Below are 14909 nucleotides of genomic sequence, written 5' to 3' on the forward strand. Positions count from 1 at the left end.
GTGGTTCTCAGATGCTGGTCTGTGTAGGCTGCTTGCAGCAGAGTCACCTGAGGTGCTTTTAAAAAATACAGGATAAATTCCTGGCGATTGACAGCTTGGGTGGGACTCAGTAATCTGGACTTTCCTCAAAACTTCCCGAAGCTTTCTAATGAGTAATGGTGGTTTGTTTTGTTTTGTTTTGTTTTGCTTTTTTGCCTCACCATGTGGCATGTGGGATCTTAGCTCCCCGACCAGGGATCGAACCCGCACCCCCTGCAGTGGAAGCGCGGAGTCTTAACCACTAGACTACCAGGAAAATCCTACTAATGGTGGTTTTGAACCACTGGACTCAATAAGTGGTAGGACTGGTTCTACATCATGGAGTCTGGATTTATGACATTCATGAGTGAATAGCAACTTCTCCAAGACATGAACAGTTTGGTTTTTTTTTTTAAAGAATTCCTTTATTTATTTATTTATTTACATTTATTTACTTTTGGCTGTGTTGGGTCTTCGTTTCTGTGCGAGGGCTTTCTCTAGTTGCGGCAAGCGGGGGCCACTCTTCATCGCGCTGCGCGGGCCTCTCACTATCGCGGCCTCTCTTGTTGCGGAGCACAGGCTCCAGACGCGCAGGCTCAGTAGTTGTGGCTCACGGGCCCAGTTGCTCCGCGGCATGTGGGATCTTCCCAGACCAGGGCTCGAACCCATGTCCCCTGCATTGGCAGGCAGACTCTCAACCACTGCGCCACCAGGGAAGCCCCCATGAACAGTCTTTGATTCAAAGTGAGTTTCTTGTGCCTGAAGAGGGTTCTTAAAAGGTTTTCCTTGGGAGCCATCCTCAGCCTTTCAACCCCTGGACATCCTTTGGCCAAAGGTCTCTGCCACTGTGAGTTCATGAAGGGATTTGGGGACGCCGGCCCCCTGCCGCAGCCTCCATTCATTCATGGACACAGGTGGGCATTCATTCATGCACACAGGTGGGCATTCATTCATGCACACAGGTGGGCATTCATTCATGGACACAGGTGGGCATTCATTCATGCACACAGGTGGGCATTCATTCATGCACACAGGTGGGCATTCATTCACCCCCTCCTCTGTGCATTCAGCAAGTGTTTATTGGCCCCTGCTCTGTGCCAGGTACTGTGCAAAGCACTGGGAATACACCGTTGACAAGCATGGGCGCAATTTCTGCTCTCCCTGCTCTTAGTGTCCTGGGGTGAGGGTGATCATAAACCACGCCCCAAGTACCTAATTACAGTGACCTGAGAACTCTGAAAGCCTGATCCTAAGTGGGAGGCTGGAGATAGAATTTCTGGGAAACTAGCCTTAAACTGGAATTTGAAAAACAATAATAAGCAATATTTGTTGACGGCTCATGACATGCCAAGTACTGTTCTAAGCACTTGACAGAAACCAAGGCTGATTTAATCCCAGCACAGACTCTGAAATAAGCACCCCTCTCATCCTCATTTGCACATGGAGACACTGAGGCACGGAGATAAGTCACATACCCGAGGCCACAGCCAGGTGGGGGCACCGGATATAAATCCGAGCAGTTTGAGTCCAGAGCCCACACTTGTGGCCACCGTGTTCTGGTGGCTTTCAGACGAGTCGAGTTAACCTCTCACGGGGTTTATGAAAAATCCTCTCCAGTAGTTTGTCTGCTGTGGTGTGATATAGGCGCTGAAGGTGGGAATGATTTAGCACGTTTGTAGTCCTTGAGGATTTTGAGAGGAATTCTGTGTTTTCTCAACACTTGAAGGAGAATGAGGACCAAGGAAGCTTAAGGGAGGGTCTTGCCATCAGACCTGGGAAGCCAGGGCTCCTCTGAATGTGCTGCTTCCTCCGTAGCTTCGCTCAGTCTCCCCGCATGCCCCCAGGAGGCCCCTCGCTCCCTCCCGGTTCTGCACACATGCTCAGGGTCTTCACGGCTCTGGGCCAGAAAACGCAGAGGACCCTTGAAGAGGTTAGCACCTTGTGGTTTCCAGATCCACGCTGGGAATGGGATGCACTTGTGGCTAGACAGCTGGTGATTCTTCCTCTGGCATCAAATGAGGCTCATGGCCTCGGAAAGCCTTCTCAGACATGGAGGAGCCCCATCTTAGGAAATGTCTTATTTTACAGAGACTGGACCTGAGGCAAATTGTGCTTCAGGACACACAGCAAAACAGTGTCTGACATGAGCAATTAACCAAGTCCAGTGAAGGAGTGTCTTTTATTCTAACTAGATCTGCACTGGAAGGGCGATCATACCCCATGATCTCACTTTATAAAATCCTAGGAGGGGGCTTCCCTGGTGGCGCAGTGTTTAAGAATCCGCCTGCCAATGCAGGGGACACGGGTTCGAGCCCTGGTCTGGGAAGATCCCACATGCCGCGGAGCGACTGGGCCCGTGAGCCACAACTACTGAGCCTGCGCGTCTGGAGCCTGTGCTCCGCAACAAGAGAGGCCGCGATAGTGAGAGGCCCGCGCACCGCAATGAAGAGTGGCCCCCGCTTGCCGCAACTGGAGAAAGCCCTCGCACAGAAACGAAGACCCAACACAGCCAAAAATATATAAATAAATAAATAATTAATTAAAAAAAAAAATCCTAGGAGGGATTTTATAAGGGTCTATCTTATAAGGGTCAGGAGCCTGTTAAGTGTCTAGATATTCTACCCTTCAGTGCCTGCTGTTGGGAGTGTTAGAAAAACACTATTTAGCCAATCATCAAATGTTAAGGATCCAAAATATTGTGTTCCAGCGTGGTCTGACCTGTAGACATTTGGTTGGGGAAGTAACCATTCCCAGCTCCAGAAATTTGATTTGTCAGTTACTATTCGGTACAGAGAAATGAGGCAGGTTGCAATGACCCTGCTGAAGAGGATAACAAGGGTGAGAGTGTCTAGGTTTAAGCAAGTATCATCAGGACTTCATCAAGGAGTAGGTGGGGAGCTGGTGACAGAGGGACGCAATGGGAATGCCAGCAGCAGTGTCTGCCTGAGTGGCTGCAGAAAGCTATACACTGGAGGCAACAGGAGAACGCTTTCTGCACTTTGCAATGGATTTGCAAGGAGAGCTCCTCTCTCCCCAGACTGTGCCATCCCAGCTGGGAATCTAGGAGTTGTGTCTCCTTTGAGGATGGCCTGAATCTCAGCCCCGTCTCAGAGAGGAGTGACTGGTTAGCAGAGATCTCCAGCATTTTTTTCCCCAGCTGCCTGACTTCTGTGTCATGATGCTGATTCCCGGGATGGCAAAGAGGGTGCTTTAGGGCTCAACCCAATCTGTTCTTGGATGGGAATATTTCTCACGGGAACATCGAGGCTACGCTAACCTGGCAGATGGTTCTCCTGAAGTGTAAGGCTCCACCTTGCTGCTGGGGGGCTTCTGCCCCGAAGAAGAGATTATTCCTGGGGCCAGTTACTAGGGAAGAGGAAGTCCTAAGACTGGAAAGCTGAACTAAGAGGGCAGAATATAGTTGAGAGAGAGAGAGAAAGACCTCAAATACTTTCTTTTGTTCAAGGCTACATTGTCACAAAGTTTAGTGAAGGTAAGAATTACCTGGGGATTTTGATAAAAATCAGGTTCCTGATTCCTGCTTGTTTGCAAGCATAAAGCAGGTGATTCTGATGACCACACTTTAAGAAACACTGATATTGACACTAAGGGGCAGGCTGTTCCAAAATATGGTCCTAGGAGTACAGGATATTAAATCAGCGCCCACCCCATGGAGAGGGATGAGGAGAAGGAACGCGCTAGCATCAGGAGGCTTCCGTCGTTGGGTACCTCCCCCGACGGTGCTGTTACCAGAGCAACAGGAGCTGCAAAATCTCCAGGCCTCCCTTGCTTCCACCTCTTTCTCCAGAAACTCAGTGCTTGCTCATGAAAAAGCTCATCAACAAGGTGACATGTGGCTGCATAGGGAGCGACTGGCTGACATCCAATGTACCAGACATCTTGCTCACCTGATTATTAAGGACCTCATATGCAGTGGTGCTCTTTGGTGACAGTCACATGGGATACAATCATTGTCACACTTGGGGCTCATTCTGAGAGTATTTTACATGTCACTTTCCCGCAGACGGTGTCAATACTTCCTCTGCTCTTGTTCCTTCCAAGCTTCCAATCATCCAGCCAAATAGTTAGTTGCTGCCCAGGAATTAGTGAAGAACCATATCTCTTATTTTTATATTTCTTATTTCTCTGACCATCTCTCCTTTAAGGAAGTTGAAGTTCTGCTCATTGCAAGGATTTCTTTGTCCTGCAGGGCTACCCCTGACTGGGGCTATAATACCACATCAGTCTTCTGCCTTGTTTCAGAATCAACCTCTTCTTCTTAGTTACCTGGTCCTGGGGAACCACCTATGAATAGCCATGGCCAGGAAGCTGCCACAGAGAACCAAGCAGGTTCAAGAAGTTTTCCAGCAGATACTACAGAAGCAGCAGAATTTTTGTGTTTATCTCACTTCTGCCTTCCAAATCTCTCCTCCAATATTAAATCAGTGCCCAGGACACGTGTGCAAACTGAGATTCGGGAATAATCCCACAGTCCCATGGCTCCTCCACGTCAGTGGTTCTTAAACTTTTGATCTCATGACCTCCTAACACCTTCAAAATTATCTGGGGTCCCATAGAGCCTTTGCTTATTATGAGGGTTATACCTATTGATATTACTGTATTAGAAACTAAAACTGAAAAAATTTAATATTAATTTTTTTAAATACAATAATAAATTTATTACATGCTAACATAACATATTTTAATGAGAAAGTACCTATATTTTCAAAACCAGAATTAGTGAGAAGAATGCCATTGTGTCACAGTTTTGCAAATCTCTGTAATGTCCAGTTTAATGGAAGATATATCTGCTTCTTCTATCGTCTACTACTTTCAGTCTATTGCAATATCACACATCGTGTAGATTCTGGAAAACTCCAGCGTATACTCACGAGTGAATGGGAGGATAAAAAAGGAAATAATGTCTTAGTATTATTATGCAAATAGTTTTGACCTTGTGGATCCCCTGGAAGGCTCTCAGGGACTCTGGGTTGTGGAGTGATGGGCGGGTACCGAGGTCATATTTTGAGAATCACTGCTCTAAATAATATGCAAATTAAAGCAATAAATGACTCTGGTCATAAATATATCCTGCCTAACAGAGGGTCTCTGTGATAAAGCCCAACACAACAGCTACTGAGCAGGAATTTATAATTTGCAAAAATGAAGGACATGGTAAGATACCTGCATATACTCATATACATACAACATATATATATGATATAACAGACATATATATTCATATACGTAAACATGTTTTCTTTCTTACCTTCCAAATTTTCTCTTAACATAGCCTAGAAAAATCACTATTACATGCCTCGATGATTTCTCTTACCTCCTCTGCTCGCAAGACATTATGAAACAAGCAGTTTCAGACCTGTGGATCTGTGTCATGGCAGACTTTCATCATCTTTCCTCCCTTTGGTGGGAGAAGTCAATTCCTGGGCTCTGCTTGCTTTGATTTGAAGAAATAGACGTGCAGAATCCAAGAGAAAGCCTTAGTTGCAGGTGTTCAGGTGGCCACGAGAGGGCAGCACCTGAGAGACCAGGGTAGGGCTCCATTGCCTTTTGAAACTCACCAGAAGCTTCCTAGAAAAACTGCAGACTTGAACTGTGAATCAGAAGCATCAGAGGATTCATGGTTTCCAGCCTACGAGGAAATTTTGATTGTCATGAGGACCAAAATAAGGTTTCTACTTAATCCTTTTGGAAATATACCTATGATTTCTAACCTAATATGTCTGATAGTTTTCAACTGAAAACAGCTTATGTCTTTTCAGTGATTTCCACTGCCTTCTTCCTGAGGAAGTTGAAATGAAACTAATGTTTCTTTTTTTTTTTTTTTTTTCAATCGTTAATATGAGGACTGCCTGTCTGACTTGACCTCAAAGTCAGGATGATGCTGGACCTCCATCCTTGGTGATGGAGACGTCGTGGAGGGCGCTGGTGCTCCTGGTGAGAGGACGGCTTAGGGAACTGCTCAGCTCCAGGCTGCTCTGGGTGTTCCAGGACCTCTGATCAAAGCCGACCGTGGGGGTCAGCTCAGAGATATCACGTACCCAAGGAAACATGGAACCCACACCCACTTGAGGAGTGAGGAAAGGTTCAAGTGCCTCTGGGACCACTTGGGACCAGATGCTCAAGACTTGGGGCCCTCTGGTGTTGCACAGCCCTCAGCCTGATTTCCACAGTCCCCCTTAAAAGCTTCATTGGTACATCTTTGGGTCTTGAACGGAGTCCTGCAACATTGATGATGAAGCTGTCCTTGGCATCACAATGAGACAACAGTGCAGCGTGACACTGGCTAAGGCAGAGCTTTGGCTGAGCAAGTACTTCTTTCTGGCCCGCTCCCTGCAGCAGCATCATGTTCGAACATGCTCGAAATGCAAATTCTCAGTTTCCACCCCAGACCACCTGCATCAGAAGCTCTGGGGATGGAGCCCAGCAATCAGTGTTTCCACAGCCCCTCGGGATAATTCTGATGCACACTCAAGTTTAAGAACTAGCAAAGCAATATTTAAGTGGTTTGTTCATGGTTGCTAAGCCAGATGAAGCTGGAAGTAAATGACAGAGAAAACGAAAGTGAGAATATAAAAAAAGAGTAAAAACAGAGAAGAGAAACATTTTCAAGCAAGTGTAGAGGAAGAGAGCTCCCTGCTTGGGTGTGTGGGAAACTATAAGTTGCACCTGCTCTAGAACATTGTCAGCAGCTGAATATCTATCCAGAGCTTTCCACCCTGCTATGGCAAATTTATTTGGCTAAAAACAACTCTTGGGTTAGTGACCTTTTATTCAGCTAATATTACTCCTCTCATGGCCTCCAAAGCACACAGAGAAATTGGAGAACTGATGAAAATCTTTAAAGTCTACTAAATACCAAAGCCTTCCCAAACACTGTGTACTTTTCAGAGTGAGTTTCTTTTTATTGGAATTTCAGATTATTGAAAGGTTATCTGCCTCCTGTTCCTATAGGGATTAAAATAAAACAAAAGAGAGGAGAACATGCTGTGATATGTGGCGTGTGATTTCCTCCCTCCACTGGCCGGGCCTGGCTGACAGCCGCTGTGGACAGTCAGGGGGAAGATTCCGAAGTGCTTCCCGAAAATATCACCAGGCGCCCAGGAGGCTGAAGCTGATGCAGGTGGCCGATCAGCAGCTCCCCGCACCTGGAATGAGAACGTTCACCAGCGTGAAGTGATACCTTCCAGGTCTTTGCAGCTCTCGCTGCCAGAGGGGCGTGTGGCTGCCTTGTGCCTCAGTTTCTTTTTCTGGAAATTGATCACTTTGGGGTGTTCCTACCCCAGACAGCCACTGTGCCCCTTCTGTTCATCTTTATTCCTTTTCTCTCCTCTCATTACTCTCTGGCGCTTTTCTGTTTGACAGCTATCCCTACTCCTTGAATTTCTCTCTTGGATCCAGCAAATGGAGTTTTTTCTTCCACTTATAATGTTCTCTTTTTCTCCATTCTCATTTCTCTCTCACTCTCTAATTCCTGCCTCATTCTTCTCACTGATCTTGTCACCTTTTCCATCTTTGTGAGAGAGACTGTGCTGTTTTGTAATTTTAATTTTCATTTCATCCAGCGAGCCACTTCCCTGTCTTGTTTGAGCCCTGCAAAATCTCTGCCTTGAGGGTTAGTAGAATTGGAAGTTAGAAGGCCTGGTTTTGAACCGTGAAGCAAGCCACCTGAGTTAGCCTCAGTTTCCCCATCTGTAAAGTGCTTACCATGTACCAGACAGGATTACCTCTTCAAATCCTCATAACAACCCTTTGAAATAAGTACTAAACAACATTTGAAGTAGATGCTATTAATACCCCCATTTTATATTGAGGGAAATAAAGTTCAGAGGAGTTGAGTGAGTTCCCCAAGATCACACAGCTAGTAAATGGCGGAGCTGGGATTCCTATCAGGCATATGCCCCCAGAGGCTGTGCCCTCCACATGACTTATTACTGACAGTGGCTCTTCCTACCTTGCAGTTATGTTATAAGAAAGAAATGAAACAACATCTGTAAGAACCTTTTGGAAAAGTTAAACCACCACGTGAAGGGAAGGAAACGCACTCGATTCTTTCAAGCTGGTGGTAGGCCCTCACCTCACCCCACACTTTCCATCATCTCTGCCCAGTTACTGTTTCTGTTCAAGTTGTCTGGTGAAATTGTTCGACCAAAGCGGTCGAATAAGAGAGAACCAAAGGAAAACAATTTTAAAAGTCTGAAGCACAAACTTAGAAGCTATAAGATGAACCTGTGCGCAGGCTGGTACGGTCAGAGCAATAAAACGGGCCCTCCTTCCCCACTGTTGTCCCAGACCTTCCCACACCCCAAGCCCCAGAATAACAGCCAGAGCCGGGCTACGATACGGCAGGGACTGGTAGAAATCTAACCCCAGGGCTTTCCCTCAGCAAACGGAGTTTTTTTCTTCCACTTGTAATTTTCTCTTCTTCTCCATTCTCATTTCTCTTTCACTCTCTAATCCTGCCTCCATCTTCTCACCTTTTCCCTCTTTGTGAGAGAGATGGTTATTTATCCACCAACACCCATGTTCGTTTTCGTTCATAAGAGCAGACCCGTAAGAGCAGAGACTTAATAGTGAGGCACATGGTTGCCCAGCTGGATGCCATTTCCCAGCCTTCCTTGCAGGTATGGTCACGTGACCAAGCTCCCACCAATAGAAGATGAGCGGAAGTGGTGTGCGCCTCCAGCTGAGACATGTGACAGCTGCTGGGCCCGCTTCCTGTGTGCTCTTCCTTCTTCCTGCAGCCGGACCTTGGACATGGCAGAGACCCATCCTTGACCAGCCATACAATGCCAGTGCCATAAAAGATGCAGAGGGGAGCCTTCCTGCAACCCGTCTCATGAGCGTGAGAGAAACTTTGTTCTTTAAAACACTCTATTGTTGAGCCTCTTTGCTAGAGCAGCCTTGTATGGCCCTATGATACAGCTTTCCCCCCTGCCCTGTCCCCCCCTCTACTGCTTCACACTCCGTTCTTTTCCATCGTCACCTCCCATCCACTCTCAGGGTCCTAGAACCAGCTCTGCTTGAAACTTCTTGACAATCACATAAATGTGAGGGCTCCCTTTACCTTAATTAATAGAAAGGGAGAATGTGAAGCTGACTGTCTCCATCTCAGAAGACCAATCTCAAAGAACTGTTAAAAGTGAATTATTTTCTAATTATAAAAAAAATACTGGAACTAGTAAGTGATTATAGCCGGGTTGCAGAATACAAGGTTAATATACAAAAATAAATCATTTGTTAATATACAAAAGAAATAATTTCCCATTCAATATACAAAAATAAATCATTTTCCAATAAATCATTTTTCCAATATGAACAAGTGGAATTTGAAATTTAAAAATACAACACTGGGACTTCCCTGGCAGTCCAGTGGTTAAAACTCCATGCTTCCACTGCAGGGGACACGGGTTCTATCCACGGTTTGAGAACTAAGATCCCTCATGCCGCATGGCATGGCAAAAAAAACAAAAACAAAAAACCCACCACCACCACAACCACCAACTAAAAAACCAAACCAAACAAAAAAAAAAACCACTATGTACATATCACCCAGAAAAATGAAATCCTTAGATATAAATCTAAAAACGTATGTACAAAATCTATATGAAGAAAACTATAAAATTCTGGTGAAAGAAATCAAAGAACTAAGTAAATGGAGAAATAATCCATGTTTGTGTGTAGGAAATCTCAATACTTTAAAAATATCAGTTCTTCCCAACCTGAGCTATATATTCAATCCAATTCCAGCAAGTTATTTTGTGAATATCAACAAACTGATTTTTTTTTTTTTTTTTTTTTTTGCTTTTGCACCATTTACTTATTGCCTTCACCGTGTTACAAGAGGACTATTAATGACAGGTAGTATTTAGTGACCATTTACTTTGGTCCCCTCCATTCCCTGTGCAAAAACCACCTCTCGCCCTCCTGACTTTTCTCCTCCTCTTGAGCTGGGAAGCCTGGGCTGGTGGTTTGGGGGCCATCACCCCACAGTGGCCCAGGGGCTTCAGAAGCACAACCATGCATAGCCTCTCAAAGAGGCAACCAACAAACTAATTTTTTTTTAAACTGTGCATGATTCCAATGAATTAATTTTACTTTGATTCTTGAATCATTTTCTTTTTTTTTGTTTTTTTTTTTTGAGGTGCGTTTTAAATTTATTTATTTATTTATTTTATTTATGGCTGTGTTGGGTCTTCGTTTCTGTGCAAGGGCTTTCTCCAGTTGTGGCAAGCGGGGGCCACTCTTCATCGCGGTGTGCGGGCCTCTCACTATCACGACCTCTCTTGTTGCGGAGCACAGGCTCCAGACGTGCAGGCTCAGTAGTTGTGGCGCACGGGCTTAGTTGCTCCGCGGCATGTGGGATCTTCCCAGACCAGGGCTCGAACCCGTGTCCCCTGTATTGGCAGGCAGATTCTCAACCAGTGCGCCACCAGGGAAGCCCCCAACAAACTAATTTTAAAGTTTACGTGGAGAGGCAAAAGATCCAGTATAGCCAACACAATACAAAGGAAGAATAAAGTTGGAGGACTGACACTATCCAACTTCAAGACTTACTATAAAAGCTGCAGTAGTCAAGACAATGTGATATTGGCAAAAGAACAGACAAGTACTTCAATGGAACAGAATGGATAATCCAGAAATAGACCCACATAAACATAACGAACTGATCTTTGACAAAGGAGCAAAGGCAATACATGGACTAAAGATAATCTCTTCAACAAATAGCGCTGGAACAACAGGACTTCCCATGCGAAAAAGAGAAAAAAATGAACCTACATAGAAACCTCATACCCTTCACAAAAATTAAGTCAAAATGGATCACAGACCTAAATGTAAAATACGGAACTATGAAAATCCTAGAAAATAACATAGAAGAAAATCTAAATGATCTTGGGTTTGGTGATAACTTTTTTTTTTTTTTTTGGCGATAACTTTTTAGATACAACACCAAAGCCATGATCCATGAAAAAAAAAATTGATAAGCTGGACTATAAAATTAAAAATTTCTGCTCTGTAAAAGACATTGGAAAGAGAATGAGGAGACAACCCACTGGGAGAAAATATTTACCAAAGACACATCTGATAAAGGACTATTATCCAAAATGGTACAGCCACTTTGGAAGACAGTTTGGCTGCTTCTTATAAAACTAAACATACTCTTACCATAAGATCCAGCAATCACAGTCCTTGGTATTTACCGAAAAGAGCTGAAAACATATGTCCACAAAAAACATGCACATGAATGTTTATAGCAGCTTTATTCATAATTGCCAAAACTTCGAAGGAACCAAGATGTCCTTCAGTAGGTGAATGGATAAACTGGTATGTCCAGACAATGGAATATTATTCAGCACTAAAAAGAAATGAGCTATCAACTTAGGAAATGACATGGAGAAATCTTAAATGTGTATTACTAACTGAAAGAAGCCTGTTTGAAAAGGTTGCATATTGTATGACTCCATCTATATGACATTCTAGAAAAGGCAAAACAATGGAGACAGTAAAAAGACCAGTTGTTGCTAGGGGTTACTGGGGAAGAAGGATGAATAGGTGGAACACAGAGGATTTTTTCGAGCAGGAAACCACTCCGTATGATACTATACTGGTGGATACATGTCATTATGAATTTGTCCAAAACTGTAGAATGCACAATACCAAGAGTGAATTGTGATATAAACTACGGACTTCTGGGTGATGATGACGTGTCAATGTAGGTTCATCAATGAACAAGTGACCCACTCAGGTGGGATGTTGATAATGGGGGAGGCTGTACATGTGTGAGGGCAGGGAATATATGGGAAATCTCTGTATCTTTGCTCAGTATTGCTGTGAATCTAAAATTGCTCCCAGAAGGTCCTTAAAAAGGAGGAATTTTCAACTCGGAAACTCAGAGATATTAATGAAAGCTAAAGAAAAATAAATAAAATGGATAACTAATAAGAACCTGCTGTATAAAAAAATAAATAAAATAAAATTCAAAAAAAAAAAAAGAAACCAAAGAAAATAAATCACTCACAACTGTACCACCCAAAGTGGTGGAGAGATAACTGTTAACATTTTGGTGTGTACACTTGCAGGATTTTTTTCTATGTAGACATTCATTTTCCCCCTAAACAAATTTAAATGTCCGTTTAAATTTGCTTCCAGAGTAACTTTATCACTTTGGGTCTTATAGTCATGTTTCAGTTGTTGATTTTGACATTACAAAACAAATGATAACTCTGAAAGCATATGATAGGAAAATTCTTTTCTTTGGTATTTAAAAAAAAGCATCTATGAATTCATAAAAAAGAAAAAAAAATCCCTCGGTAATGGCAGGCATATAAGGAAATTAAAATTGGTATCTTAAAAAGTTCTTTAACAGACTTATACTCGCCAAGGGGGAGGAGCGGTGAGGGAGGGATCGATTGGGAGTTTGGGGTTAGCAGGTGCAAACTATTATATAGAGAATGGATAAACAACATTGTCCTACAGTATAGCACAGAGAACTATATTCAATATCCTGTGATAAACCATAATGGAAAAGAACATGAAAAAGAATGTATATATATGTATAACTGAATCACTTTGCTGTACAGCAGAAATTAACACATTGTAAATCAACTATGCCACTTGAGAATCTATTACTGCTGCACCTATCTATCCTAGTAGTTTTGGTGGGTCATAAAACACCTAGTACATGATGGAAAATTCGGGCTGCATGGTCGACTGATGTACCACAGTTGGGCTTTAAGGATCTTCGGAGGACCAATACAGAAGTTGTTCCTCAAGAGGAGAGTAGGTATCTATGGGAGTCCCCTGATGGTCCAGTGGTTAGGACTTGGCGCTTTCACTGACGTGGCTGGGCTTCAGTCCCTGGTTGGGGAACACAAAAGCCGAGGGGCATTGCCAAAAAAAGAAGAATAGGTGTCTACAGAGGAGGGCATACATTAACTCCAAAATCCTAAAAGTCTGCTCTGTGATGCTCTTTTGGTGCTTGCTGGAGTTTTCAAAGAGCATTCTTATTTGACACCAACACTTTGATGTTGTTATAACACTTTATTATTGTATCTGTCGGCTCATACAATCTAAGTGGTAGAGCAGCTTACACTGGAGCTGAATTTGCTGCAGAATCTTCTCTTGTCATGGTTCCCTCTTAAAACTGGCAGCATTATGGTCACTTTGTAGGTGGGTCAATATAACACACTCAAAGTGGTCTGCATTGACTCCAAATTCTAAAAATACCCCCCAGTGTTGGTCTCTTTATTCATGGTAGTTGTTTAGAGGTGCAGCAACTGGTCTTTCACCTTGAAAGGGGTATCTCAACACGATCCAGACTATTGAACTTCCAGAAACTTCACTAAGATGGCAAAAGTGAAATTTTATTTTCTCACTCCCTCTAGCTTGCATGTTTCTGAGGCAACATGCAAGGCATCAAAAGTACTTACTACTTCCTTGGAGTTCCCTGGTGGTCTTGTGGTTAGGATTCTGGGCTTTCACTACCATGACCTGGGGCCTGGGTTCAATCCCTGGTCGGGGAACTGAGATCCCACAAGCTGCACGGTGCAGCCAAAAAAAAAAGGTACTTACTACTACATGTTCATCAGCTCCAGCCAGTATAATTTTATCAATGTAATGGAACAATGTGATGTTTTTCAGAGTGTCATGGTGTGTCAAGAGTGTCAAGATCTCTGGAAATAACATTATGGCAGAGAGCAGGAAAGTTGACATAATTCCAAGGCAAGACTGTGAAGCTATATTGATGGCCTTGCCAGGTAAAAGCAAATCGCGTATGGTGGTCCTTACAAATTGGCATGGAAAAAAGACTTATTTAGGACAATAGCTGCATACCAAGTGCCAGGGGCTGTGTTGATTTGCTCATGGAAAAAGTCTGGGATAGCGGCTACAATTGGAGTCACCACCTGATTAAGTTTACAGTAGTCCATAGCCATTCTCCAAGATCCATGCAACTTCTTTTTTTTTTTCTTTTCTTTTCTTTTTGCTTTTTTTAAAAAAAATTTTTTTCTTGTTCTGCATGCAACTTCTGCACAGGCTGAACATGTGAGTTAATGGAGATGTGATGGATATCACCATCCCTGCATCTTTTAATCCTTTAATGGTGGCCTGGATCACTGTAACTCCCCCAGGGATGGGATTTTGCTTCTGGTTTAGTATCTTGGTAGGGAGGGGACATTCTTTTGGCTTTTACTTAGCTCTTCCTACAATAATGGCCCTTACTGGATCAGAGAGAGAACGTGGGGATTCTGAGAGTGGGCAAGTATATCTATTCCAAATACACATCCAAGAACTGAGGAAATAACCACAGGTGAGTACATACACCAACAAGTTCCACTGTGAGTCAAATTTGAGCTAAGACTTAGTCTATCACCTGATCACTATAAGCTCCTACTTTGACTTGTGGGCACAGTCACATTTTAGGTCTCTAGGAATATAAAGTCAATTCAGAGACAATGTAGAGTAACCTCCCAAAGACCTGGGTATTTCCTCTTCCTCAGTGTGCAGTCACTCCTGTAAATAGCCATAGGTCCTAGGCAAAGAGTTAAGATATATGCCACCTGATTGTGGAGAAGTTCTCTGAGGTGTGACAGACTGGGGCTGGGAAGGAGGAAGCTGATGAGACTCCCTGGGAAGCTGCACCCTGGAGTGCTACTTACACTTGCTAGGGAACCATCCTTTGTGGTGCCGAGGAGACTTGTTGGAGACTGAGGATCACTGGGTGTCTCACATGCCACTGGAACAAATGTATAATGACATGTGTCCACCCGTATAGCATCAGACAAAGTAGTTTCACTGCCCTCTGTGCTCTGCCTTTTCATTGTCCCCACTAACCCCTGGCAACCATTGATCTTTTTCCTGTCTCCATAGTTTTG

At 43.7% G+C, this 14909-nt stretch overlaps 1 protein-coding gene across 1 annotated transcript in view; it reads left to right on the plus strand.

Moving 5' to 3' along the window:
- LOC118880104 (O-acyltransferase like protein) overlaps nucleotides 1-5910 on the plus strand; it is a 76329-nt gene extending 70419 nt beyond the window's left edge. Inside the window, 1 exon segment of the mRNA XM_036823489.1 lies at nucleotides 5883-5910. The gene's annotated coding sequence lies outside the window, so the exon portion shown is untranslated.
- The last annotated feature ends 8999 nt before the right edge of the window (nucleotides 5911-14909 follow it).

Source organism: Balaenoptera musculus, chromosome 14 (assembly GCF_009873245.2).
Source record: "Balaenoptera musculus isolate JJ_BM4_2016_0621 chromosome 14, mBalMus1.pri.v3, whole genome shotgun sequence".
In the NCBI taxonomy this organism is placed as follows: domain Eukaryota; kingdom Metazoa; phylum Chordata; class Mammalia; order Artiodactyla; family Balaenopteridae; genus Balaenoptera; species Balaenoptera musculus.